We start from the raw sequence: 27,998 nt of genomic DNA on the forward strand, positions 1-27,998 counted from the left end.
TACTGTATTAATTTATTGCTTCAGCGTTAGTCAACTGAAACCTTTGCCAGATGGCAATACAGCCCCTGAATACTGACGAGGAGAAAGAAAATATTTATATGATACAAATGCTTGCTCATTCCTTAAGTATTCATGAGTTGGTTTTTAGTTTTTTTGGTTTGGGGGTTTTTGTTTGTTTGTTTTTGTTGTTGTTGTTGTTGTTGTTTTCTGCAATGCAAAATAAGTCTAAAAGTTTAAATTTACATCTCATGGTAGCTAGATTATTAATAATGATTTTATTATCTGCCCCAAAAGTGGAAAAAAAAAAATTAGCACATTTTTCTCACTGACATTGAATTCCAAGAGAAGAGAAGAAGTATTCTGACACATCCAGCAGTTTTTATTGTATTGCTCTCTTCCCCTCCCATCCTCGATGGCAAAAGACCAAGACAGAAGAAAAAGCAGAGATGACCTCACTTCACTTCTACATACAGGCTTCTTTGCAGAATTCTTTAATACTACTCCCAAATGAACCACAGAGCATTAAAAAATGATGCTAAAGTGTGTTACATCATGAAATTTACTCCCTCCGGTACTGGCCAGGTCTTAGGGAAGTCACCTGCAGCCAGATCTGTTTTTAATCGCAATCCCACCTGTAACATTCAGAAATCACTTGAGCCAACAGCCAGACCCAGGATTTCTATAATACCCTGTTCCTGATAAAGGCAGCAAGTGAATTAAGTACACAGACAGAAAAGAAATTCGAGTTATGCAAGGCACCACATTGATTACAGTTGAGCGTACCTTCATTGGTCTAGTGATGCCAGGCACACAAGGAAAGGAGGTGGGTTTTTTTTAATATCTTGACCATTAATTTCCTGGCTGTCTTACTAAAAAACCTGTTCCTTACGCTATAGTATGTATCTTGAAAAAACAGTCTGAATTCAAATTTGCTTTTGGCTCTGCACATTTGAAATCAACCCTTTGGGTTGAGGCTATTTGCTTATCACAGCATGTTAGATCTATTAATACAGTACTTAGCAAAATGTGCCTTTAGTTTTCTGATCCTGGGTCTTGACTAAGTTTCCTCCAGAAAGTCCAGCTCTATGAACTAAACTAATAATCTCACAACTATTAAGTTCCCATCCTCTGCAGAGCATGACCTTTGCGTTCCAGCCTTTCATTAGATTAAGAGTGGGACTGCACTAACTATAAAGCTTCCTTGTCTTGCCTCTCACTAATCTCTGCACAATGTACATTCCCTGTATAGTTCTCAGTTGACTGTTTTTGCCCGGACATTTCAAGCATACAGTTATTTCATTATGGCAGTTATTTCACTGTGTCAGTTCTTAAATCTGTTGATTTTTCTACTCAATGAATTGTTAAACAAATTATAAATAAATTAAAATAAACTAATTAAATAGTAATTAAATTTAAGCAACAAATTGAATACACTTATTTCACATAGTTCTCCTATGTAATAGGTGTACCTTCCTGTGTCGCTGGTTATGGCCATCCTCAGAGTATGCGCTGTTATTCTGCCTGCAGCACCAGATCCTCTTCAGTGCCTTGCTGGATTGCCTGGAGCCTCCCAGATGCGAAGGTAATGTAGCATGTTGATAGACTTTCTCTCTTGTTCCACAGTGCCATCTGGGTTGTGCTCAGGAAGGTATGTCCTCTTCAGCGTGTCTGCCACCAGTAGTATCCTTCCTGGACAGAGCTTTATTTTCACATGATGGTCTGGAGTCTAAATAGCACACACTGCAATCTTGAGGGTGCACTCAGCAGTGGCCTCTTCATGATACTGATGCCTTGGATCCAGACTCTAACATTCAACTTGTGCCCAAAGAAGAATCAATGCAACAGTTCTGTTCCAAAAAAACCCCACAGCTAGCAGCTCCTTTTCTCTGAGTACATGCCACTTCTGTATCTGTTGGTGCTCTACCGGAAAACACTGCAAGATGCTGGGTTTCGCTGCAGTGCTGCTGGTAAGGCTCCTGCGTTCTCATGCTGTGGCCTTAGCTCTTGTGCAGCATTGAAATTCGTTAAAACAGTTAAGTCTCATTTATGATTTTAAATGCTTATTTACTAATCTCTGACCAAACCAATCCTGTGAACTCATGTGTTTTTCACAAGAATCTAGAGAGATAGTTGACAGTCTTTTTACATTGCTGACTCTCTTTTGAATTAGTCATGGTTGGAGTCTCCTTGAAGGTTTTCAAGGTCTGAAACAAAATCAGACATCAGAGGTAGATATCTGTTTGGTTTTAGCAAGTCCAATAAAACTCATAAATTGTCATAATTTGCTGGATTACCTCTTGGTATATAAAATTGTCATCACGAACAACACTCATAAAGATGTATGTCATCTGGTACCTCAGCAAGTAACTGGGGTGGATACATTTCTGCTTCATCACATTCCTTCTGCTTTACCTAGTTACTGCTTTTTTTTTTTTTTTTTTTTTTTCCTTCAAGTCTGCATTGCTAATAGTTACATTAGTTTTCTTTAAAGAGAGCCCAGTTAGAAAAATTAGGAATGGTGAGTCAGTCAGTTAAGACAGACTGATGCATTCTGCTTTCTGGAGTTGATATTGTAGAAAGATGACAATCAAGACAGTCTAAGCTTAACTTTAAGATTAATGAAGACCAAATGCCACAAGTTATATCATCAAAAGAAAACCCTGGATCTGATGACACCCGATTCTGTATATGCTGGGAACTATAAAGTTCATGCTATAGATGTGAACTATAAGAGGTCCACACCTTTCAAAAAGCTTTTTTTTCATCTGTTCTTTCTCTGAAAAAACACACACACACAAAAAAATCAATCATATTTCTTCAGGGATATATGAATAAATACATTCTTCTGTACACCTGAATTTAGTATGAATTTTCTAGAAAAAGACAACCAGAATAGTTCCTTGTATCTAAGCAAAAAAAATGTTTAAAATTGTGTCTTGCCAGAGCTGAACAAAAAGTATTAGCAAGTCAGATCTATAATAATTGTGGATTTTTTTTTTTATATGACAGTAGTCAAGTATTTTATAGGGGAACCAGCACTCCACATCTGCTTTACGAACAGAAGGATAAACTATTTGGAGATTGTTCTGAAATATTATATTATCCTGTTCATTACACTTGGGTTTTCTTTGGAGTGAGACAATCTCTTGTACATTTTTGAGGGCAGAATTGATATAAATTGGCTATCAACTGATTTAATCTCTTTATGCTATTATTTTCTATATTGATAACTGCTGGCTGCTGAGTGTCGTAATTGTAGTTAAAGCAGTGACCCATTTTGATTTGGTAATTGTATTGTCCAACTTAGTTCAACAAAAACTCTAACAGCTCATTTTGCTGATAGGGCTGTGGCTTTTGATATTTATTTGTTCCTCTTCCTGTATTTACCTATCACTTGGGTGTGGATAGTTCTTTCAAAACAGGAATAGAAGTCCAAAGAATTTAAACAGGACAGTTACATTTCTTGAGAGCTCTAAAATCTGTTCCCTGTCAAACCTAAAATCTAAAAATCAAATTGTATCTCCAAGTTTTTGATATTTCTGAGTTACATGCAAAAGCCCAGCAATTAAAAAAAAAAAAAAAAAGCCACACAACCCACACAACAAAAGCAGAAAAAACACCACTCTAGCTGTCTTATAATCTTCTGTTGTCTGAAATGACAGTATTAATTAACAACTTTTATCAGGCTTTTCAGCATGTCAGGCTTTATTCCTGGCACTGTTAGCTCCATTTCTTCTCATCCTCCACTTTCCCCCTCCTCCTGAGATTGTTCAGAAAAAATAACAAACACATTAAAAAAAAATTACCTTCATTTTCTTATCTTTAATACCCAGAGTTAGCTTTTGCATCTGCAGTTTCCTAATCTTGTAAGTTTTAATTTTTTCCTTGGAAATTTTGTATTCCCAGTGGTCAGAGTCCTATCACACTCCTAAATTTCTGTTGCTTCAGTCTACTTGTTAAATGCAGCTTCCTTACTAGGAATCTCCTACACAGACATCTTTTTATGTACTGCAAGCTGGGTAACAAAACATACTTGTAAAGCTAAACTTGTAAAACGAAACTAAAAAAAAAAAAAAAAAAAAAAAAGCCTAAGACACACTCATGCTTGTAAAAATAACTGGCTCTGAATTATTTCCTCAGATGCTCCAGTTCAGCTAGTGTTGTACGTATGCTCTCCAGGCAGAGTTTCGGTACTCCCACCGCCTCTGCATTTCTGAGTAGATTGGTGAAAGATGCGAGTGTCTTCATAGAAATAAGACAAGGGAGACTAAAAAGCTGATCCCTCCTCTCTAAAGTTAACTTTAAAATAAAATAAATTAAAAAAAGATAGAGTCAACACCATGTGTTAAGCATATTTGAAGTATTGCTGATTTTGTTGAATTTTTCTTAAATTCTGCCCTTGGGAAAATATACTAAATGTACTATTGCAGCAATACTGAGTCCAGTTTGTTCATTTAGAAAATAATCTGAAATTATCATTTGAGAAAATTTAGTTACCTGCCACTTCACAAAATCTGTTTGGTCAACCACAAACTCAGATTTTTCAGTTCTGTTTTAACAACCTTACTGCCACAGTTCTGTGTGCATAGCTAACAGGGACACAAACACTGATAAAGAAAAGCAGATCAACTTAATCTTGCTTTGAGATTGCATATTTTGGAAAGAGAAAGTATGAGTTTCCACCTTCTGCCTTACAGTTCAGATGAATGAGTAAGAAGAGTAACAACTACAAAAAGGTCTGATGCCATAATGTAAGCACCTAGATTCATACCCGCACACCGTAATCTATATGTAAGTGTTCAGGAATGTAGCCTAATTCTCAAAGCTGTTCAGTACATGCACCTTCCACATAAACCAGATGGAAACCTGTGAAAGTCAGGGTAGCTGGTCTGAATGCTTAACATCTGGCAAAATAACACACTATAATTTTTGCTTCCCCCTGATTCAAATATTTGGACCAGAAATTGTTTTTTCTCAGCATGGAACACTACAGCAGGATTTGTGTATTATGTCAATATCCTGTGCCAAAAATATATGCGTACCTAAGATCACAGTAGAGAAGTATATAACTAATATTCTCTACAGTTATTTAATGACTGGAAATAACGTGGAAGTTTAAAAGCCAATATACTCATTAAAAATTAGCATCAAATTGAAACAGTAATGAATAAAACTGCATTTATTACTAATCAGGTATTTTGGAAGATTTTAAAGTGCTGATTAAAAAGTCTAATTTGAATTTTAATCATCATTTTTGAACTTTTCAAATTTCACTGTAAAACATTTCCATGAAGTTAAATGAAAAGTTAAAGAAAACAAAGAAAACAGTTTTCTTGCTCACATAGTTGATGAAAATTTCATAGCTTATTTTCAGTTGTCTTCCTTCAAAATGCATATAACCTAAAATTTCTAGTTGTTTTTTAGGGTCACATAATAAGCCAGTATAAATTGGCATCAATCTATATACTAAATTTACTTCTATCAACTTGGAATCTGGTCCAGAGTATCCTCCTACTTCTTATTTACAATAATTTGTAGTACAAATATTACAGATACACATCTCAATTGAAGTGTCTCATCAGGCTAAAGTTCATGACATACTGAACAACATTAAAGACTCATGTTTAAACATATTGCATAAGCTTTTCTTTGGAGTTGATCCCCTTAATGTTTTTTGATAAATAATTTCTATTTGAAATAAAAGTAATTCATCTACTTTTGCTGCTAGCTACAATAATTGCCAGGAGACAACTAACGCTTTAGTATTGGGATATTCCATTTGTCTCAGTATGTAGCTTTTTTCCATTTACCTGGGTGTGATGTGTTAGAAGACTTCAATGCTACAGCAAGATAATAAGAGTTACATTCTTGCTCAATTTAAAATTGTCTCAAGTCACTGGTTACAAACAGAAATCTCTGTTTACACAAAGACTATGCCATACTGTAAATCATATGTATAGTATCTACGTATCCTGGAACAAGATAATAAAAAACCTCTGTGAACTCACAATCAATAAAAATGTAAAAGACAAGACAGGCAGGAAAATATATACTGTTAAAATAGAAATACCACAATGCACAGGTTGGGAAGGTTTTGCTACCAAAATTCAAGAGATTACGTACAAAACCACTACCTTCCAACGTCTCTCTGCTATACTCATACTCATTTAAATGAACAGAAAGTTAATGATGTATTTTGACTTAAGGAAAAACCATATTCCTTTTTTGTAGTTACTTTTCCAGAAAAAATCATGCAGAGGATTGTTCTTTCTTTGCTTGGGATGTGGTAGGGTATTTTTTGTTTGATTGTAAGGAAAATCCTTTATACTATATTTGAGATTTGGACTCTTCTCACAGTGATGGAAAAACCACCAGCTATTACTCTTCCTGGGTTTTGTTTACCTTCTGTTAGTATGTGCCCTGACTTTTGCTTTTTCATGCATCTGATCCAGCTCTTTCTCCAAATCACTTAATTTAATTTTAGAGATTTACTAAATTGAATAATGCCAATCAAGATATATTCCATAGATTCTAGCAATGTTTAACGAAGAGTTTAGGTTTATTTTCACTGCCTTTTCTGTTATCATTAAAGCATCTTAAAATTGGTCTTTTAGATAAGCTGGTTCAGAGGTCTTTAGAGACATGATAGGTACTATGCTTGACATAGTAATCTTCAATGGCATCTTCTTCAGACAGTTCTGGTATGGATGCTTCACTTTATCTACTATAATTCTGTACCTCTGCCAATTTTATTTGATGCCCAGCTCCAGAATGCCAAGATAACATAGCTCTTGCTCATGCCTGCAAACACTTGCGTTTTTCTGACAAATTGCTGGGCAAAATATGTCCACATCCCTTCATACTAGCAGCAAGCAAGAGTGCTTGCTCTTCCTCAGTCCAAAGGTTCATTTGGCTTTATTTAAAACCGAGCATAATAAACTTTCCAGGATGATTTTTCTTCAAAGCTGACTGCTCTGTGACTTGGTCAATTAAACAAATCATCTAAGCATTTACCTTTGGTTATCATAGCAAGAAATTGGATGATGGATTCTATACTCATGGAGAGAATTGTCATTCTTTTCCATACCAGGCATTTTCTACGTTGTTGAGGATAGAAATACGTTATTAAGGATAAATCACATAATTTATACTATAGCTACAATTCTTACATACACATCAACTTTACTAGGTAAGCTAAACTGAAAAGCTACTTCTCATCCCCATCCTTTAAAAGAATGCTACATATTATGACACTAAAGAAAAAAACCCCACAATGTTACTAAATGATGCTATGCATTCTTCTTTAGCTAGGTAATTTGTTGCTTTTGTATGTAAATTTTGTCATCCCTTCAATATACTCAGTTACACCATACTAGTACCTGAAGTCTCCACTGAGCAGTTCTGTATGTTAGACTATGTACAAAAGCAGGGATACACCTCAAAAAAAAAAAAAAAAAAAAAAAGTAGTATATGTGGGTAGACTTCAAAGCAAGAAATTAAATTGTAGTAGTGTAAGCTTTCCCCACCACATTTCTATCAGATTCCATTTACAGTTCTAGGTGAATCTGGAGGGTCTCCTTCCAAAGGAAACCATGCTTATATGGGATAATGAAGGGACTGCCATTCAAAAAAGAAGATTCATCTGTTTGACAATTTCAGACCTTAACAGCAATCTCTAATTATATATGTGTATTTGGCTTTCAAATAGCTATATGAGTGCAGAGCTTTCAAAATATATTTATTTTTTAAAGTGTCTTTATTCTTTTAACTGTTCTGTGCTTTAAGGCCAATGCCTTTTCTACTTCTCCACAGCAATAGGAATGTAAAGACCTCCCTCCCCCTTTTTTTTTTCCAAACATTTTGTAAAACTTTACATTTTTCTCTGTCTAGTAAGTTTCACTGGGCAAATCTCACTTTTATTGCAAATTTAGTTTAGTGCTTTCCTTGGTTAGCCTTCATCTGCTATTTTCTCTTACATTTGCTAGTTTTTGATTCCCCTTCCACAGATACAGAGATACTGGTACTCCACAACACTGGTCAGTAGATGACAGTCAGTCTTCAAAAATTCATGTCTTTGAAATCCCACTTTAACCTATGAATTCCTGCTGTGGGTAGGAAAACGTTTGTGGTTTCCGCATACCTTCAAGGCAAACTCTTTGTCAAGTTGTATCGCTTTCAAAAATATCAAAGTCTGCAAGTGCTATCAAAGTGAATTTATTTGTTTTGGAAAGATTTGTGGGTTTTGTTTCTGGGGTTTTTTTTGGTTTTTTGGGTTTTTTTTGGTTTTAATGACAGATCTTTCTATTTAAGAATTAATGGATGCGTATAGCTGTCTCCTTAGTACAATGTTCTTGATGTATATATCAGTCAATGGTAAACTACTGAAATAGATCTACATGTAAGATTGGTGTGCAAATTCTACTATAAAGCTCACGAAACCTTCAGAAGCTCACAAATTTTATTAATTGCAAGTATCTTTCATTTAGAAAAGTGAACAGAAGCTCCAGACCTGCTTCAGAGCTTCTAGGTGTACTCATTTCCTTGAGATGTGTGTATTAAAAATTTCACTTAATTTCCTAAATCCCAGTGATGCCATCTGTTCAAGTAAAGCATTTACTTTGCAGCTTTGGATGGCCCCAGTACAATTTGGTTTATTCCAGTTGTTTTCTTGGAGTTTAGAGAAACTGGTGATTCCATATTTAATACCCCTTAGGATATATTAGATTTGTACACAACAAAAAGTGTACAATCCCCACCTATTCCTGAAAGCAGAGCCTTAAAGAATGCTATGAGACAGATTGTAATGTTGACTAGCTAGAAGTATTTTTCTCAAAAATATGAAATCAAGTTCAAAAGAGAAATCTGGAAGTGTATAATGCAATACAGATATAGCAGTCACACGGTTAGATCCCCCACAATTCACGAAATAAATCCCTAAGGATGAGTATTTAATAATAATGTTGCTGTACTTTAAAATAGGTAATTCTGCTTACATATTTTTACCCCCCTAGTTCTCCTGTGTAAGGTGGATTAACACAAATTAAATTTCACACTAATGCTTCTATCATGGCGAGAATGTCTCATTAAGCTTTGCTGGCTTTAGACAATTCACAGAAATAGTAAAAGTATTGCCATAGTAATTATACTGGATTTTAAACTTTAAGGTGCTAACATAGCGATTTGGCCTACAGAAACGTATGACAAGCATTTTAACCAAGAATAAATATAGTAACTAAAGAAATCATGGAGAATTAAAATATTTCACTTGTGAAAATTTAGTTTGAGCAGACTATCATGAATATGATTTCAAATATATTTGTAAGGAGCAACTTTGTAGCTAACATTTACACAAAAATGTGAAGACAATATAGCTGTTTTACACAAAGCTGTGGCTCTTACAATCCTAGAATACCAATGTCTTCATTGTATTTATCTGTTTTCAAATCTCGTTCCCTAAGCAGTTAGAGCAATTTTCTGACATTGACATTTATGCAATTTTAATTATCACAGTTTCTAACAAGTAAATAGCACCTTTTAATGGAATTAAAATGAAAATTATGTACAAATGTAATTTGAAATCACTGAAGAGTTTATATTCTTGATTCTAGCTTTTCTACTGCTTCTTAAATTTCTTTCAAAAAGACTGACACAAATGTAAAACAGAAACAGGAGCCATAAGAACTTTTCATTGGGGTTAATTTGCTATCTAAACCAATGAAAGACTTTGAGGTAAAATAGCTATCTGAACCAGAAGGATAGAAAAGACCATTAGGAGAGGGGGAGATGATTAAGTCATCAGCCCTCTTGGACAGAGAGAGAGAAAGCTAAATATCAATTTCAGAACATCAACAGTTTAGTTGGAAGTTGGGTCTGAGGAAATTTATGCTATGCCAGAAAACTGATGTATCTGCTGAGTGTGTGATCTGTAATTCGTGAATCTCTTTTAGATTTATGACTCCAGGGTCAATTTCTGAAAGTATTTGGTACATTTTCCTTAGGAATAGGGATTAAGGGAGTGGAGGAAGAATGGTTTTGTAAAGAATGCTACTGATTACAAAAATGTTTCTTTACTTAGCTTGGGTGTTTTCTGTTACTTTGTGGTTAAATGCTCTTGCTCACTGAATTTGTGCTACAATGTTGGGTTTCCTGGGTAAAATTAGTTCCCTTCTGTTTGGATGTAGGCTGTTTGTGAGGTGTGACATTTATTGTAGTGTTATTGGAGATTAATTGATAATCTTTTATTTGTTATTTTGGCAAGATCTCATACCATGTCATACAGGGAATACATAGATGACAAGAGACTAGAGAGCGGGAATAAATCTCTCGAGGTATAGTTTTCTAGTGTTTATTAAAAAAAGCCCAATCATTTTCCACATGGGTTCCAATTAACATAGTTTATTGTCAGTGACACATACTTAATCAGCTTATATCTGAAACATAATTTCATAACTTCAAGTACCTTACTCCTTAGCACTTTGCAGCATATGATTTAGTTCAGGTAAAGCTAATGTTGAAACCTTTAAATTTTCTTTTCATAATTTGAAATATAACTTAGCAGCAGCTAAAATGCCCTTCACCTGACTATTGCCCTTCCCGTGAACATGGAGATTTTTATTGCTTTATCATGTTACAAATTTTTCCATTCATGCTAAATTAGTGCAGATCCTCATGAGAAGCATATACTAAGTGTTTACCTGGCCTGACATTAGACTATTTTTTATCACTCTTATGATTTGTGATCTCAGTTACTCTAGTGATCTTAATTACTCTTTATTAATTCTTTGAACCTTTGTGTCTGCATACAGGTATATCACAGAACATATAACTCAGTCGAAAATAAAAGAGAACAAAACAAAACAACCAAAAAAAAGGACAAGACCACCAGGAAAGTCATTAAACACCCTGTGTTTTAAGTCCACATATTTTATTTCAGCCAGGACTGCCAACGAAAAACATACAAATTAAACATAACACTGGAAAACAACCACACCGTGGAACACAACAAAGAAATACCTTAGCTTTGCACGAAAAGAGTAATACACACCTTTTTTTGCTATCGGCTGCAGAAAAATAGAAATCAAATCACAGTGCATTACGCTCACAGTGATTTAAATAATTTTTAAAAATTTCTAAGAACTAAGTATTCTGTAAGCCTCTGGAATGGCCAACATCCCTATAAATCCAGAAGGTCGGGCTCTCCTGCCACAGGTACTTGACTCTTTCCACACACCTCTCTTACCTTTTTAAACTGTGTCATGAAGGGCAAAGGTGTAGACTGGCAACATCTAGGCATGTTACAGTTATGACAGGACATACGGTGACCTCCTGTAATCCAGCTGTTGTCTAATGAATGCCTTGGAGTCAAGAAAAAGATGGATTGTTTTTAAAAAACATAACAACACATTCCTAAAAGTTCAATAATCACCAAAAAAAACAGAATGAAAAATTTTTGAGCAGCAATATTGCAACTGAATTTAAGAATGACTTTGAACCCATTGTATAAGTTAATAAATATGTGGAATAAAACAGTAAATGAAAGTTCTAGCAGAAAGCTGTATGGTACAGCCCTGGCTTCAGTGCAAACCAGTAGCTGCATACTTAGGAAAACTGCAGTTTTCAAAATTGTGTGTTGTTTTTATACCCATTACATTTGTTCCTTTCATCATTGAATATATGTTTAAGACAATAAGCACATTTTGTAAACATTGCAACCTGTTATTGTCTAAATGAAAATAACCTCTTGATGTTTTTGGTCCTTTTTCAGATTGCTGCTAACTTGCACAATACCATGTAACAGCATGTGGTTGTGTTGCAGACCTAAATGAGATGTTTGAGAACAGAGTACAAGATATTTTCAATTTAAAAAGGAAGGAAAATAAGTTTGGTATGATACTTGCTGTTTGCCATCAATAAATATATTGCTAAACTTAGCATCTCTGAGTGAGGGAGAGCAAACCCCTGTATGCAGCAAGTCCTTCTTAACTAGAGTCTTATGACCCTTGAAAATATCTCAAAGAGAAAATAGCACATTCAGGCAAGTTATACAGTGGCCAATCATTTCCCCCCATCCTTCCTTTTTTCTTTAAACATCTCTTACCATTTTCACTTTGTAGAAATCCAATCTTATGTTAGGCATTTCACACAAGGAAGGAAGATATACATGAGCTTACAAAAAAAACCAATCTGCTTGTAATACTTTAATGGTACAGGGTTAGAAACAAAGCTTCCCACTGCCGCCTTTTTGGTTTTTTTTAAGACCAAACATGGAAAGAAGGGACAGTCCTGCTAAAGTAAGAGAGTGCAATATACTGCACTCTTCATTCTTGCTTTTCCTGTTTCAATGTTATAATGCGGTTCCAATTTCTTTTGTTTAAAGTTGTTCTGCTATGAATAATAAGCTGTCTGCTGTATTCAGAGAAACTTTAGTAATTCATTCCAACAAACTTCCAAAGCAAAAAGCATTTGAAATAAGGTTAATTACATTGTTCTGTATTTAAACTGAATAAAAGTGTGTTTATAATCCCTAGCTCTGCTACCCCTTGAGGCTGCATCACACATTTCAGTTTATCCCTTATCATTACTACCCTAGTACAGACTGCTATTTTACAGCAGAAGCTGACTGCACAACTTTATAGGACTCTTATGAATGTTACAGTATCCTCACATAATTCCTTGAGTCAAATGGCTGCTCAGAAATCAGTGTGCTTAATTTTCTTTATTCCTTATCCATCTGGGAAACAAGTCTTGTAGTTGGAGGCTACCAAGACTGTATTATATAAATGTATCTCTCTAATTTGATGCTGATAGCCCATAGAAAGTATATGATTTATGATTGTATATGTATTTGGGAAAAAAAACCATACCAAAACAAAACAAAAAAAAACCCACAACACACACACAAAAAAAAATCAACCAAACACACCTCAACAAACCTGGGAAAATACTATTATGTGTCAAAAGTTGTACCTTCTTCTATCATTGCTGCAAGACAAGAGATACAAATAAATCCTTTTTGAGATGACATCCATAGATACTGCTTTTCTGTGTAAAAATGTACACAGCTAGGATGGTTAGCGCTGCACTGCATCCAATACAAATGCTCATTTGAACCATCACAAGGGGTTACTTCAAAACTGCATAAAATCCAACGTGCTAAGAAACAAGTAGTGCACTGAAAGCAAATGAACTGTTCAAATGCACAGATGATTTTTGCTTCAGGCTAAAAGGCAGATCATTGGCCAGATACTTGAAGGAAAGCACACTTTGTGGTTACTCACTAAGCAAACACTTCTTTTACTAGTGAAATGTCTCAAGTTAATAGTCTCTCAATCAGACTTAAACAGGGATCCAACGTCTGCCTTTACACAGGAGAGCAAGCTGGAAAAAGCTGAACGCCTTCATCACATCTGCGGTAGTCAACCAACCAACCAATGCACACCTGATTTTACTGTGATTGGAAAGCCTAGAAATATTGCTAAAGAAATGATATGAATATACTTTCCCATTTCACTTCAAAAACGTTAAGAACAGTGTTCTGGACACCTGTGCAAGCCTTAACTTAATATGTGGTTTTCTTCCAAGAGATAGTGTTGACTTTAATGACTGATGTCACCTTCATCTGGATTTAATTTAGAGTTGTGTTTAAGAACTCTTAACCCCCACCCAAATATGCTTCTCATAAACAGCTGACAGTCAGAATTTTTTAATATTAGATACAACTCAAAACAAAACTCATCTCCAATTATAGGTTCTAACTTTGTCAAAAGAGAAGAAAGGACCAGAGTAACTCTTAAGCACAAAATAGAAATCCAGCTGAAATACTAAAGAAAGGCTCCAGAATGCAAAAATATAACATGCATATTGCAACCTATATTTAGTTTCTGCAATAATTCACCTTTATGTGAGGTGAGGGATTAACAAAAATTATACATCAATAGATGTTTCTAAAAGAAAAAAAAATCTTTTAAAATTATCGTTATCATTTAAAATATCATGTGTTACGTACAAGTAGAGGTAATGTTTCCTAAATGCAAGAACAGTTACCTCAAATTTTTACATCAAGCACATTGTGTATCAGAAGTATTTTATATAAAGAAGGGCATAGGAAGAAAAATACACCATTGACCAACATGGAATCTATCTGAAACTGTCTACTTGATTCAGATGATATGTGAGTTTTTATTAAATTATTGCAGAAGAAATAAATTCTGTGAAACCTAGAGATCCAGGCTCTGAAATGCAAGTATGTTTTGAAATTAATTAGATCAACTTGAAGTGAAAGGGCTGGTAGCAATTAGCAGATATTTCTGGTAGCTCAAGACATAACAAGAATTGTACTTCGTAATTAACAGATTCTTGAACTTGCTTTCTTGGATTATTTCCCACCAGCACAGCTTTCTTGTAAATCTGAAACCAATTTGCAAATGTCACTAATTAAAAAACCTACTTTTATTACAATGACATCTTTACTATGAAAAATTATGATGGAAAATACTCGCATTCTTAGAGTTTCATTCACTATCTGTACAGAACACTAAGTCTTCATTACAAATTTATTTTTTCTATTCCTGAAGCTTTCTTTGACTTTTGTTTTGGAAAGTTTGTCTAAAGGTTTTATAGTGAAGAAGCAAATCTAAATCTCTTTATAGATATACAGATAATAAAGATCAGGTTTTGAAATATATTGTAGCTACATGGTATTGTATGCTGTGTAAAATTATTTTTCTATAATACTTTGATCACATTAGGTGACATTATTTAGATGCCTATTTAGAGATATTCACACTAGTTGACAGGATTTTTCACTGTCAGAGAGAAAGAGTTACTGTCCATGTGAAATAAAAACATCACTATACATTTCATAGAGGGGTTGACAGGAGTTTCATGAGCCTAAACATAAGTATTGTGACATTATATAGCATTACTTTGAGAGAGTGGAAACACAGCCTGACGCCAAACCTCATGTTTTCAGTACTTCAGTCCTAGTGTTGGGTTTTTTATCTCATAATGATTTTTTCAGCTGCAGGATGTTCCACATCTGAAGTATTACAAAGAACAAATTGAATTCAGTTTCTTTGGTTTCTAAGCTGTATTTATGAAAGAAATATTCGTGTTAATTTTGAAGAGCTTTGCCTGCATCCTTCTTAAGGGCCACCACTGGCACTGCAGGCACTGGCTGGGAGCACAGACTGTGATCTTTAGCAGCTGTGAGTTGTACTGATCCACTTGGACTGTAGGTGGAACAACAAATTGTTGCTGTCTGTCTTCTCATTCAGCTTTTTCCTCTTACCTTCTGCTACACACAGTGACAGCACCAGTATGGCTCTCCGATAAGCACAGTTGATCCCAAAGGAATTCGAGAGATGAGGCTGTGACATTCTCTGGCTTTGCAATGGTACACAAAGTGAGCAGGAAAGACTAAAGAGACAAGGAGCACTGGAAATAAATAACTGTGAATTCTGCGATCTGGTATGGGAATTTTCTCGTAGCTCAGGTTCCCTGAAGTCCTCAGCAATTCAGTTTCTCAAAATATGTTGGGGCTGGTAAATGGTAAATGGGAGTGGGCTTTAACTACTGGCTTCAAGTATTTACACAAGGCAGGAAATGACTATTTGACTGCTGACTGCAGTTGCCCTCCTCTAAACAGAGCAGGAGGATGAGAAAGAAGAGATTGGAAGGTGTTTCTCTCAAGACAAAGAGTAAACAGGAGAATGAGAACAGACAAGAAGAGTAAAGCTGCATGCAACCTGTCTCCAAAGGAGCCGAGCTGCCACTGGCTCACAAAGTTGCCAACTCATGAGTCAAAACTATATATGTTTCAGTGTCTAACAGCCATGTTCTTATTGTTTCTCATTAAGAAAGAACGTGAAACAACTGTGCCCTATTAAGGAAGATTTTCTTCATTACACGTGCCATGACATGTACATTTTGGTGCGGTCTGTCATAAATGGTTATTAGGTTATGCTTTGTTCATCAGTGTTCGTAGTTTTATTAAGCTACGAGAAGAGGTCAGTTGGCTTTTTGTCATCACTATCGACAGTAATAAGCATTCGCTTTTTCAAAGAATGAAAATAATATATATGATGAACAATGAGTTTCCACTAAAAACACAATTCTTACTTGCTGTTTCTGTTATTACTTTCCCAAACTGCAAACAACATCAGTCATTGAAGACAAACTGCTGTGCTATGACAGAAAATGTATGCTTGCCTTACAGTCATGTTTTTCTTCTTTTATAATGGATATTATTCATAATGGAAATAGTAAATTTTAACAACTAGTTTCAGGAAATTTGGCATCAGACAAGTTCATATTTTATTCAATATTTTAAGAATAGTTTTTCAAAAAAAGTATAAATCAGACTTCAGAAAATGATTCATCCATACAGATTTACAAGTTATTCAGAGATCATCATTGTGACCATGAAGTTTGACCTCATGTATACAACAGGCTGCTGAATTTCTCCATTACCAAATTACAAATTTGAAGTAGTGGATACCTACCAACTACATGGCTAAATCAAGCCAAATGTGAAGTGGCCTATATCTACCTACCTGTAGTTCTGTCAGTTTGCTTTTTGTTTTGTTTTGGGGGTTTTTTGTTTGGTTGGTTGGTTGTGGGTTTGTTTTGGTTTGGTTTTTTTGGGGGGGGCGGGGTTGGGGCTTTTTGTTTTGGTTTTTTGTCTGTTTGTTTGAGGGGTTTTTTTGTTTTTTGGGGGGGTTGTTTGTTGGTTTGACTTTTTGGTTTGAATTTTGGTTTTGGTTTGGTTTTTTTTTTCATTTTGGGGTTGGTTTTTTTTTTGGAGGCAAGGTGTTTGGTGGTTTTTTAGGTTTTTCATTATTTCATTATTTGCATTCCATTATTCATCTGTGTACTGGCATACCACTCATCATTATTCTCCTTCCTCCTTGTCTTAACCATTGAGTTACTGTAAACCATTGTAATAGAAAAATAAAGAAAATTTAATTTTGAATATTTCACTGACAAGTGTCTATTTAAGTTCTTTAAACATTTTCAGAGTTTTTCTTCAACAGTAGATATCAATGCTCGGCACAGAATTTAAATTATGTCACAGTTTTTCCTCATTCAATGATGTATTGTGTAGATTTCCAAGTTTCAAAAGTTATAGCCATAATGTCACAATGGAAGCTCACATCTGTAACAAAACAAACAAACAAACAAAACACAAACCCAACACCTAGTAGAAAGAATGTAGGGCTATTCTGTAGCAGGTTTATTGACAGGATATACTTGATGGGACTGTGTAAGTACAGAGTAGTTTTGAGGTGATTAAATACATAAAATTATAGAGATCACATACGAGCATATATGTTTAGATTTTTCCCCAAAAGGGCTTTTTAATCCAATACGTTAATCTTTCTCTTCTACTCCTTTCGCTTATTAATGAGCTAAGCAGAGTGTAAGTGCCAGACTGGGAGTTATGATGTTTTCTGTGGCAAATAACAATACTGATAGCCAGGGATAAAGGAATATCTTTCTTGGCACTATGAATAATTTTTTTTTTTTTTAAAAAAAGCAAACAAACAAACATGTGAAGTATATAATAATCTAGTATGTCCTCAAACAGTAAAAAGAAAACGGATAAAATACATTCAATTACTGGAGTTTGGAGCAGGATTTTCTTTAAATTAGGAAATTGTTAATAATAAAAAAGAGAGGCAAAGCTACTGTAACAACATATTTCATATGTACCTGGTTCCCATTACATATTGACATCCTTTAGGCTTCTTACATAATTTATTAGGAGAGGTAGGCACCTCAAAACAGGATTAAGAAAAGTGAACACAAGGAGCTGCTGAACCTAATACACCAGTACAGGTGGTTGTTTAAACTGAAACCCTCTTCTATTATAGACATCCCCTTATAAACTTGGAGTTCAGAGCTGGAATTCACTGCACCTGGCATAGGCGAAAATGATTTTTACTGCAAAGGTTGTCATTGATATGTATATATATGTCCCTTTTTATCATACAGTTTTACAGCTAAAGCACTTAGAAATCATATGGAAATCACAGTTCAATTATTTTCTCTAAGAGAATTTAAAACCTTTTACCTTCTTCAAATAAGGCACAGAGTGTCCCAAGGCTGGAGATGAGATGACCCAGCTCATCCTCCTGAAAGTCTTCCAACTTTGCCATAAGTCATTAGATATCTGCTCATCCAGGACTAGTGCTGCCAAGATTAACAACAAAGTGCTCATCAGAGAAGGTAGACTGCTGTTCCTATCCAAGCACATATATGTTCCTATGCCTATGAATAATTTTCACAGTACAATACAGAACTAGACTGCCTGAATATAAACTTCATGAGTGGTATTTAAACAATGGAAAGGAAAAGAGACATAATTATTCTTAACAGATTTGATTTGTACAGAATATTTTAATGAATGGGCCACCCCCCTCCTCCTTACTGTCCTTTTTGCTTTTGAAAATATTTGCATTATATTCTTGATAACAGAAATGAATTAGTAAGTTTAACTCCATGTAATTCTTGTCACTATATGTTTGTTTTGTATAATGGTTTTAGTCAGCATGGGAGAAAGATGAATTGCACACTAACATGTTAGCAGTGGTATACTATGGTGTGTGGGTCTACTTAATGCGGCGCTTAAATCCCAGATTTTGCAACTTTACTTACAAAGCAATTCCTGTTGAACAGTTGCACGAAAGATTTCTTGCTTTATATAAGACAAGCAGCTAGAATATTAAAATGGTTAACAATGTGACCCCAAAACGAAAGGAACGATCAATAGGCTGATCTCTTTTTTGTAATCTAAACAAAAAATGGAGAGGACAAATGCCCTCATCGTTTATTAAAGAAATTCAAGAAATTAAAACACAATAACATATGGAAGATAGACAGCATTTAAAATAAAATCTCAGCTTGAAAGTTCTGCTGAATTTTTATTCTTAATCACATAGGTGAATGAATTAAATTCCAATTTGATTAACTATAGTATTTGCATGAAGTTATATTTATAATTTGCACTTAAAATTTGAGTCCATTAAAGTGGTTTCAAAAAATTTAGCCCTTGAATGCAAAACCACACAAAATTTAAAATAACTAGAAAATTTTAGATTATTCACTTCTTTAGCCAAAACAAGGACTGATGCTGATATTGAGAGAGGTAAGCAGTCATTAAAACAGTACAGAACTTGAGTGTGAGCAAGAATCAAACATCAAAATTGAATTTTCTTGTCTACCCTGTAGATGATTTAATCTTTTTAGGTATCTGTGTCTCTGTAACCATTTTCTGGAAGCATTCCAATAGCCTGAATGAGGATCAGGGTTCCAAAAAGAGAATTAAAATTCTTGAGAAAACAACGGGAACATAATTTTCTACTTAGAAATTACAAAAACATTCACAATCCTTTTCTCATTTTTTTTCCAGGAAATAATACAGACTAATAATTTTAAAACTGGTTGCCTCCGAACATATTTGTTGAGCACAAAAATTATTTAATTTAAGCTGGTTAATAATATAAATTTACCTATACATCCAGCACCTCTGTATGTGAAGCTGCCATTTCAGGACCAGTCGTATGTATCCTTCTGTAAAATGTGACCGATCAAGTTCTTTCCTTATTTACTTCAAGTAAACTCTCACTTAATGGAAATTTCTTCTGCTGAAACTAGCAGAAAATATTTGCCAACAGCTTTGTATGTAAGCATATCTTCTATCTAATTAAAGACATAAGTTATAGAAGCAAACCACAGAAATACCTCTTGTATTTCTATGAGTAATACAGCTGTAATGATAACAATTTTGTCCAAAATATCAACAATCACAATTTTAAGTAAAATCTTAATTTCAAATAGAAACACTTACTAAATTGCCAACATTTATGAAGAAGACCACATCATTCTTAATTTGTGGCAATATAACCTCATGAGAAACCAGAAAAACACAGTGCATGTTGTTCATATAAATGTGTCACTGGTTCTTTTTAGGAAATTGCTAATACCAAATAAACAAAATAATGACAAGCTGAAAAATCTCATAGTTTACATAACATGATTTGCAAATTCATTTTCAGCAGTGTACATGTATCCCCTGAACATGAGATCTCTCTAGCAAATTTGAAATATTTCTATATTAAGCAAAGGTCCTGCAGTGCTTAACAATACTCCAAGCTTTCACGACTGCAGAGACTATTTAGAGAGGAAGCTCATTCCCATCAAGAACTCTAGAAAACAAAAATTAATTTTGAAAAGAAAGATCAAAGAACCCCTCTCTTGAATCAGCAAATAAACCAGCAAAGTACTCAGCAGGCAGCCAAATCACTCATCGTCTTTATCGCCAGAAGAGCAGAGGGAGCCTGAGGGATGACTGGTGATCACCTCAGGTGTCGCAAAACAGGGGGGAACTTCACTCAAGTTTCTGTTCAGCAGGAAAATTACATTTTGTGGTTTGGCAACTTCCTTCCTGAACTCAGAGCTAACTTTTCTGTGTCAAAATAACTACAAGTGCTGGAAATGAAAGAGCAGAAACAGCTCAGTGCTAACGCACATACGCTAAAATCCATACAGTTTGGCATTATGGTTCCTCTGGTTTTGATTCTTTTAATAAACAGCACCTATGGACACTCTAGGTGTTGAATGGGCTTTGGGTCGTGGGATGACATTTTAGAAACACTTGTGTGACCTCTCATTCTTGTTTCGGTTTTGTTTCTTTTTGTTTGTTTGTTTTGTTTTGTTTTCATGGAAACTAGCATCAAATATAATCTGTTGTTATGCTCAGGCTGCCCTTTGAAACAGAGAGGCACATCCTAAGACAGTAACCACAGCTGACAAACCAAATCTTCCATTGCTTTTCCAGAAGGCATAGATAAAAACTAACAAATCCCCAACCTTCATAAATCCTCTTTAAGCCCTACTTTGGTAATCCCTTGTTATTCCTTTGGTTGTTTGTGAAGACAAAGAATAGCTCTAAAGTAATGATATCTGCACTTCAGTTAAATAGAGTTTATAAGCAAGTGAATGATGCAATTTTTTTTTTCTTTTGAAATCTCCAAAATTTGCTTTACTGAGATGACCTATCCTAGGTGGAAAATAGTCCTAATAATTTTTTTATAACTGTAGCTTAACTTTTTTTTTTTTATATATACCAGGATAACAAATTATCATCAATACATTCTTTGGCACTTAAAAAGAGCTCTGTTCTTTATGTAAATCCCCTATGATGAATTTTTAACAGGAAAAGAGAGACGAAAGGAACAGAAAACCACTGTCAAGTGCTATTAGCAGGTGTGTGAAGACTCAAGAGACAAGATGAATGAATATCTGTCTTTCAAAACTGGCTTTGAGACAGTCTGAGTTTGCATTATATGCATTGATTCTGTTTCTACTCTGAAATAACTTCACACACTAATCGGTAATAAGCCATGCTTAAAACCAGTACATTCTTGGAAGAAAAAGATTTCTTAAGTATTGCTACAAATGGGCAAAATTAAGATCACACCATAAAACAAACAAACCAACCTAGAAATTGCTTTAAGGAGTCATTATGGTCCTGATGTATGTAGGCTGAAGTTTATAATTTCCTATAAAACATGTTTCATTTGTTTAAAACTCAAATGGAAGGATTAAATTTAATAATATAAAAATCATTAACGCATGACAAAATGAAATAAATTAGAAACGGAAATTAGTATAGACATTACATCTTTAATTCATTCTAATTCTTCTGTCTTCTTTTGGTATACTACACTCTGGACAGAATATTAGCCTAATTTTGAACTTATTCGTTTAAAAGGTTTTTATCAGGATCTTCTCATGAGAGAGAAATTTATGTTGAATTAACATTGCTTTATCTGAAACTATTTTTAGCAAACTCCAATGCAGCAACAACTTTAAAAAATTTACACAAGTGTGTTTAACCATACCAGCAGCACAGTCTATGCAAAAGTAACAGCAGTCTCTATAGGAGTCTCTGTTCCACCATGCTGTGCATTGTAAAGTGAAGCCAAAGTGCATAAACTTAATGGAGAGGAAAGATGATCAGGTGCTAATACTTTCCCCTTTCTCAGTATGTAACCGTCAACAGTCCTCTTGTAAAAGAAAGAAGAACTGGAGTCAACACTGTAAGATGAGCTTAGCTATATCTTCATCTGACATAGTCCCGTGAATAATTTATGTATCAGATACAGCTCTCGGAGATGTTAATCTTTCATAGAGCAGCAGCTGGAACTCACATGGAGACTGCAGCAATCATCTCACTTGTCACATGGCACAGCTGCCCACTGATGCCACAGAGAACAAGGCAAGGAGTCAGCTATGCTGCCAGCCTTTTCCTGGCAAGGGAAGGTGCAGAAGGCTGAGAGATGTATTTAGGCAAACAGATTCCCCAGTTTTGGCTCAAGTTCCATACAACCTGCCTGCCTCCTGTAGGTCTCTGTTCACAGCACAGTTGAGGTGCCATGTTACCTTCCCTCTTCCATCACAACAAGCCAATTGTGTGTGATAAGTTATACAAGGATAGTTAAAAATCAGTTGTCAGCTTCACTCTAGGAATATTACTGAATCAATGGAGATACAAGTTACATTTACAGTGTGTCTGGCCACAGAACTTTCTGGGGAAACTTTCTGGCTTCCTTGTATTTTCATCTGGAAATGGAAGTCAGACCCACAGCAATATAGTGGAACAAGAAACATGACAAAATGAATATTGCCCATAAAAATATCTGCCCCCATCCCCGCTCCCTTCCTCAGGGCAGCTTTCACCTGTTAATAATATCTGTATAATGAAAGAAATTACCAAGTTTAAGGAACTGTGAAAATCCACTACATGTTGTCAATCTTTAATGGAAAGATTTTCAGGTAGCAAGTAATCTAAAAATCAGTAATAGCTCAATGCTACCTAGTACTCATATTAACTTAGTGCAGCTGTATAATCATGTGGATATTTAATTGCACATCAAATGAGTCACCTTACAAGGAAATATTTTTCAGAGTTGCATGCCATGCTGCAAAAAGTACATAATTAGTATGCAATAAGGGCATGTTTCTAGGATGCAATGCTTGTATTTAGCAAGCAAATAGATAGGATCATTATGCTGCTGGTCTTGAATAGAAACAGAGAATAAATAATACTTTGGTTATTCTTAAACATTAATTTCTGCATTAGATTATACTTAGTATTTTTATGACGCAAGAAGGTTACGGTTTTGTTAACTTAAAAAAAAAAAACAACACACAATAAAAACAAACAAAAAACCCGCCCAAAAACTAAGGAAGTATGACAGAACTATTTAAAATTGTTGCAATTATATGATTATACTTTGGTGTAAAACGATAAGTCTTAGTGATACTAAGAGTGAATAAAAAGCTTGAAATTAACATAAGTGAGAAAAAGAAAAGCAAACATTAAAATATAATACATTAAAAATGATTAAATAGGGTGATAGAATGAGAATACTAGCTTAATGACGTATAGTAAGCTTGCAATCATCTCTCACCTGCAAGAGCACCTTGATTCATGTTATCACAACAGTGCAGTATTTTTGTGCTCCGGTTCAGAAATACGATGTTAAATGAAAGTGACCTTAATAAAGCAGGAAGAGGTTTGTTATGGCAAGGAATTATACTTTGATATCATGATCGCTGTTCTTTTCTTAACGTTTAAAAAATCTCATCCTCACCTTATAAAAAAAACTGTGAAAGAGTATTCCTTGAAGTCATCGCAACTGGGTGTTATTGGAAACAGAACAGGAAGCTGTATAATTAAGACACTCTTAATTAGATCCCTTCTTGATGAAACTGGAAGACTAAACACATGTCAGCTATTCCTTACTAAAGTGCAGACTGGAACATAAGAAGAAAAAAAAAAACATCACACCTTTTTCTTGCTGTCAGTGAAAGTTTAGGAAAACTAGTAGGAAAATGCTTTAAATCTTTCAATTTCAATAATCAACATAAGGATTAACTTACTCTTTGGTTATGCCATTGGTTTAGGTAATGAGTATTTATGACAGTTTGAAAGGTTATGACTTTGTTAATGACCCATTAAACTACCAAATTATGCCATCTAATGACATTGCCCTTATAGACACTACTTTTTGAATAAAAGTTGTTATTTATGTAGTATACATATTGTTAAAAAGAAAGCCACAGTTTCAGAGTTCAGGAAGGGTAAAAATCAAGCTGCCTTTGGTTCAGTCCTTTTGTGCATAAGTGTTATGATAGAAAGACATTTCTTCTTACCTGGCTAGAATTTTTACTTAGTAGCTAAGCATGATTTTAATTCAAAACGAGCACTGCAGTATTAATTATTCACCGATGCAAAAATTATCTTAATACAAAATATTAAATATATTTGTCGTTTAAATGTTTTGTAGGAATATAACACTCTCCTCTGATGAAAAGCAAATCAGAAGAATAATATTTCAAATATCTTCATAAATTTCCTTAAATTTCTGTAAAACATCACCAAAAGACCCTTACACAGTGTCTTTTTATGTGTCTTTTCATCAAAGGTACATGCATTGCATGTATCTGTTCACCTGAGTTTGTTACACATCCATGATCATATTCGTGCTGTGCATACACGTTTCAAGAACAGACCCAAATTAATTTTTATCCAAAACGGAGCCCAATAAATTCTTAAAATCCAGAAGAGCTTTCGACAGCTCAGTCATTCACTGAGTGTCCGAATTCCCTTCAGGATCAGCTATGCAGCCGTAACTTTCAGGGAATTGTATGGTGGGCTCCCACTGATCTAAGTAATGCAGTCTGAACCGTGTTTTTATTTTCTCAAGGCAGAACTCCTTCTATGCTTACTGATTTCTGGAAATATGATGTAAAATAATCACAGTTGTTATCTACTTATGCAAATGAGAGGTTATATTGCATCAATATAAACAATTATTGAGCTTTAATCATTTCAGTTTAATACTGTGGATAATCAGTTTCACAATTTTCAGTGAATCTTTATCCTCTTAAATTTTCATGTATATATGGCAACTTCAGTGATAAAGTTGTGCAGAAAACACACATCTACTGAGAAAGTGATAGATCGATCCATTTTCGTTATTAAAATATTTTGCACATTCCTCTACGTGCACTGCAGAGCACTTAGCAGCGCTTGATAATTCTTTTGTTCTTTCAAATGATGTCTGTTTCCCAATAAGATAAATTATTTCTCAGATACGTCTTATCCATCTGAAGTCTTTACCAAGATAAATTTCTACTTGCCAGAATAACCATTCTGAAACAGCAAGCACACAAAAAGTTTCTTTTTCTTTTTGTTGTTGTTGTTTTCATCAGTGAGAATGTCCAGTAAACTTTTTTCTTCTTCAGTATTTTTGGCAAAAATTATAAGAAAAGTGCAACTCTTGAAACAACATTCCACAAAAATACATATCCTGAAGTGATATTGGATTGGGATTTACATCTTGAGAAGCTGTGGGACCTGTGTGTGCCCTTTCTTCTCCATTGGAAAGATACGCACTGACTTCTCCTTTTATGTTTGCTTCCACTTATGCAAGATTGAAATAAATAAATACAAATAATATGTGTTTTAAAAGGGACCCAATCTTGCACATTATGTAGGTACTAGCAGCAATAGGAAATTAAAAAAGCAAAAACTGTATTCATCATCTGATACTACATAAACTTTTTTGTAAAAAGTGATAATGTGTAAAGATGGTGAAAAAAAAAGATGACTTTTTCTTTTATTTATTTCTTTTAGGAAATCATCAAAACAAGCCTGACTCAAGTATTTTCACCTTGAATGGCTTCATTTACCACTAAGGCTCAAAGAGGGGGTTAAAATCTATTCATAGCAACAGAACCATTTAGACAAAGTTAACTAACTAAAATAAACAACTTGGAAAATAAAGGACATATTGAGAAGATTAAAAACTAGAGCCATTATTATTTACATTAAATAAAAATATACTATTAACCCTGATGATTTAAAATTTCATGTTTTATTAAAATCTGTAAACATACAAAAGCATAGGGTCAATCCAAAAAATATGGAAATATATGTTGCATATATTGGTCAAATTCTATTTTCAGGTAGCATATAGGTCATAGGTCTTACTGCCAAGTATCATTACTTTGACACAGTGCACATCCTCCCTGATGCCTGAACATCACTCCTTTTGGAGTACAGTTATGAATAGGATCATGGCTATTTTGCTTTGTTTCTTCCAAACTGTATTTTATTAATATAAAAATATAAATAATTTAAAAATATTAGACACCAATGTGTTTTTCAACATAAGAAAGATGCAAGGAAATTAATATACTCATTAAACTTCTTAATTTAATGAGGGATGAATAGAACTCTGGGTGATCATAAGAGTAATAGTCCTTGCAATATTCCTGTGGAGCAAAATAGACAGGGATGCTGAAAGCGTGCAGGAGAATACATAAAGGAAATGGGATCACTGAGCTTCTAAATTTTATCACAGTTTTCAGAGCAGACAATTGAAGGAAAGTGAAACTGACTCTGAAATTTTGTGACAACTGTCAAAATATAACTTTACAGCTTTAGACTAAATAGATGCTATATAGATATTTTTACATACATAATAGGTATAGTATTAAGACACAGATATGCACATAGACAACACATTTTTGAATTCAATTTCTCTTTTATGCAAAGCTACCGTGAGCATACCCACATTTATCAATAACAGATAAATGAGATGTTTATATTTTTTATACTTTAAATATCTTTAGAGCATGAAATAATTTAATATTACTATATATTCTATCAGGTCTTGATTAATAAAAATTTTTTTAAAATGTACACCAAATACACTCAAAATCCACTAAAATGCATGCAGAATAACAATATCTAAGTAGTAAGAATACTCAGATTAAAAAAATCTGAAATTATGACCTGACAGCTTTATATATTCTGTTGATTTATCTCCGTGAATGAAATATCGTTCTAACTTGCTGTTTTCCATATTTCAGTAGTACTGTGTAGCAGAACCTCAAAAACTTTTTCAACCAAGAATTAAATGTATTAACCATAACCAACTATAACCATGTTACCATAACATTTTTTGCTCAAACTGTACTTCATTACAATAGATCATTATGCTGAAATCAGAATGTTTCGCATAACTAAATAATTTCATTTATAATCCAATTTGCAAAGAAAAAATATAGGCAGACTTGATGGGCCCCAAGTCAATGTTTTCAAAACAGTTTTCTTGAAAAGCAATTTGATAAGGATAATTTCTATTGCTCCAGGTTTTATTCCAGTCAGAACTAAGGATTGATTTTTAAAGTGTTTATTTCCTTTCCAAGTGGAACATGATGATCCTGCCATAAAACATCTGAGCTCATTGTTTCCACGGAGTAGTGATTCAACTGAACTGCCATCGTACATTTGGATGCCAAATGCACAACAATAGAATTTATTGCTAGATGCTGAGATTAGTTTTTGTTTGAAATTTTTGTTTCATCTTTGTGAATTTCTTCATTACTTGGAAATGAGACATTTTGCCAACTTCACAAACTCCATAAAATGTCTTTTATGTCCTTTACTAAAAAAAAAAAAAAAAAAATCATTCTTTGGAAAAAACAAAACAAAACAAAAAAACCCCACAAAACCAAACAAACACCAAACAAGCAAACAAAACTAACCCAAACAAAACAAGAGTTGCCCCATGTTGTTTCTACATAGAACAAAATGCAACAGTACCTATGTTAATCCAAAGGGGCAAATTAATGAGTTATTATCCATTAGATTACTTTGTCAAAATAACATCAACTAGATTCAGAACTGTAGTAAACAAATTCAGGTTAGTGTGTGATACCAGCTTGCAGGAACTCTGAAGCTACTGCATTTTTACATAAGCATCATTTGTATAAAAGAAAAAGTAGATGTCACCTAATTATGGTCACTTCTGATTCCTAGATGTCTGTAATCTTAGTTGGCAGTTCATTACACATCTGGCACTGTGAAAAGTGTTTTCACTAAATAATACTCTCTTGTAGATTAACTTTCTTCTTAT

The sequence above is a fragment of the Caloenas nicobarica genome, chromosome 4 (assembly GCF_036013445.1).
Source record: "Caloenas nicobarica isolate bCalNic1 chromosome 4, bCalNic1.hap1, whole genome shotgun sequence".
Taxonomy (NCBI): domain Eukaryota; kingdom Metazoa; phylum Chordata; class Aves; order Columbiformes; family Columbidae; genus Caloenas; species Caloenas nicobarica.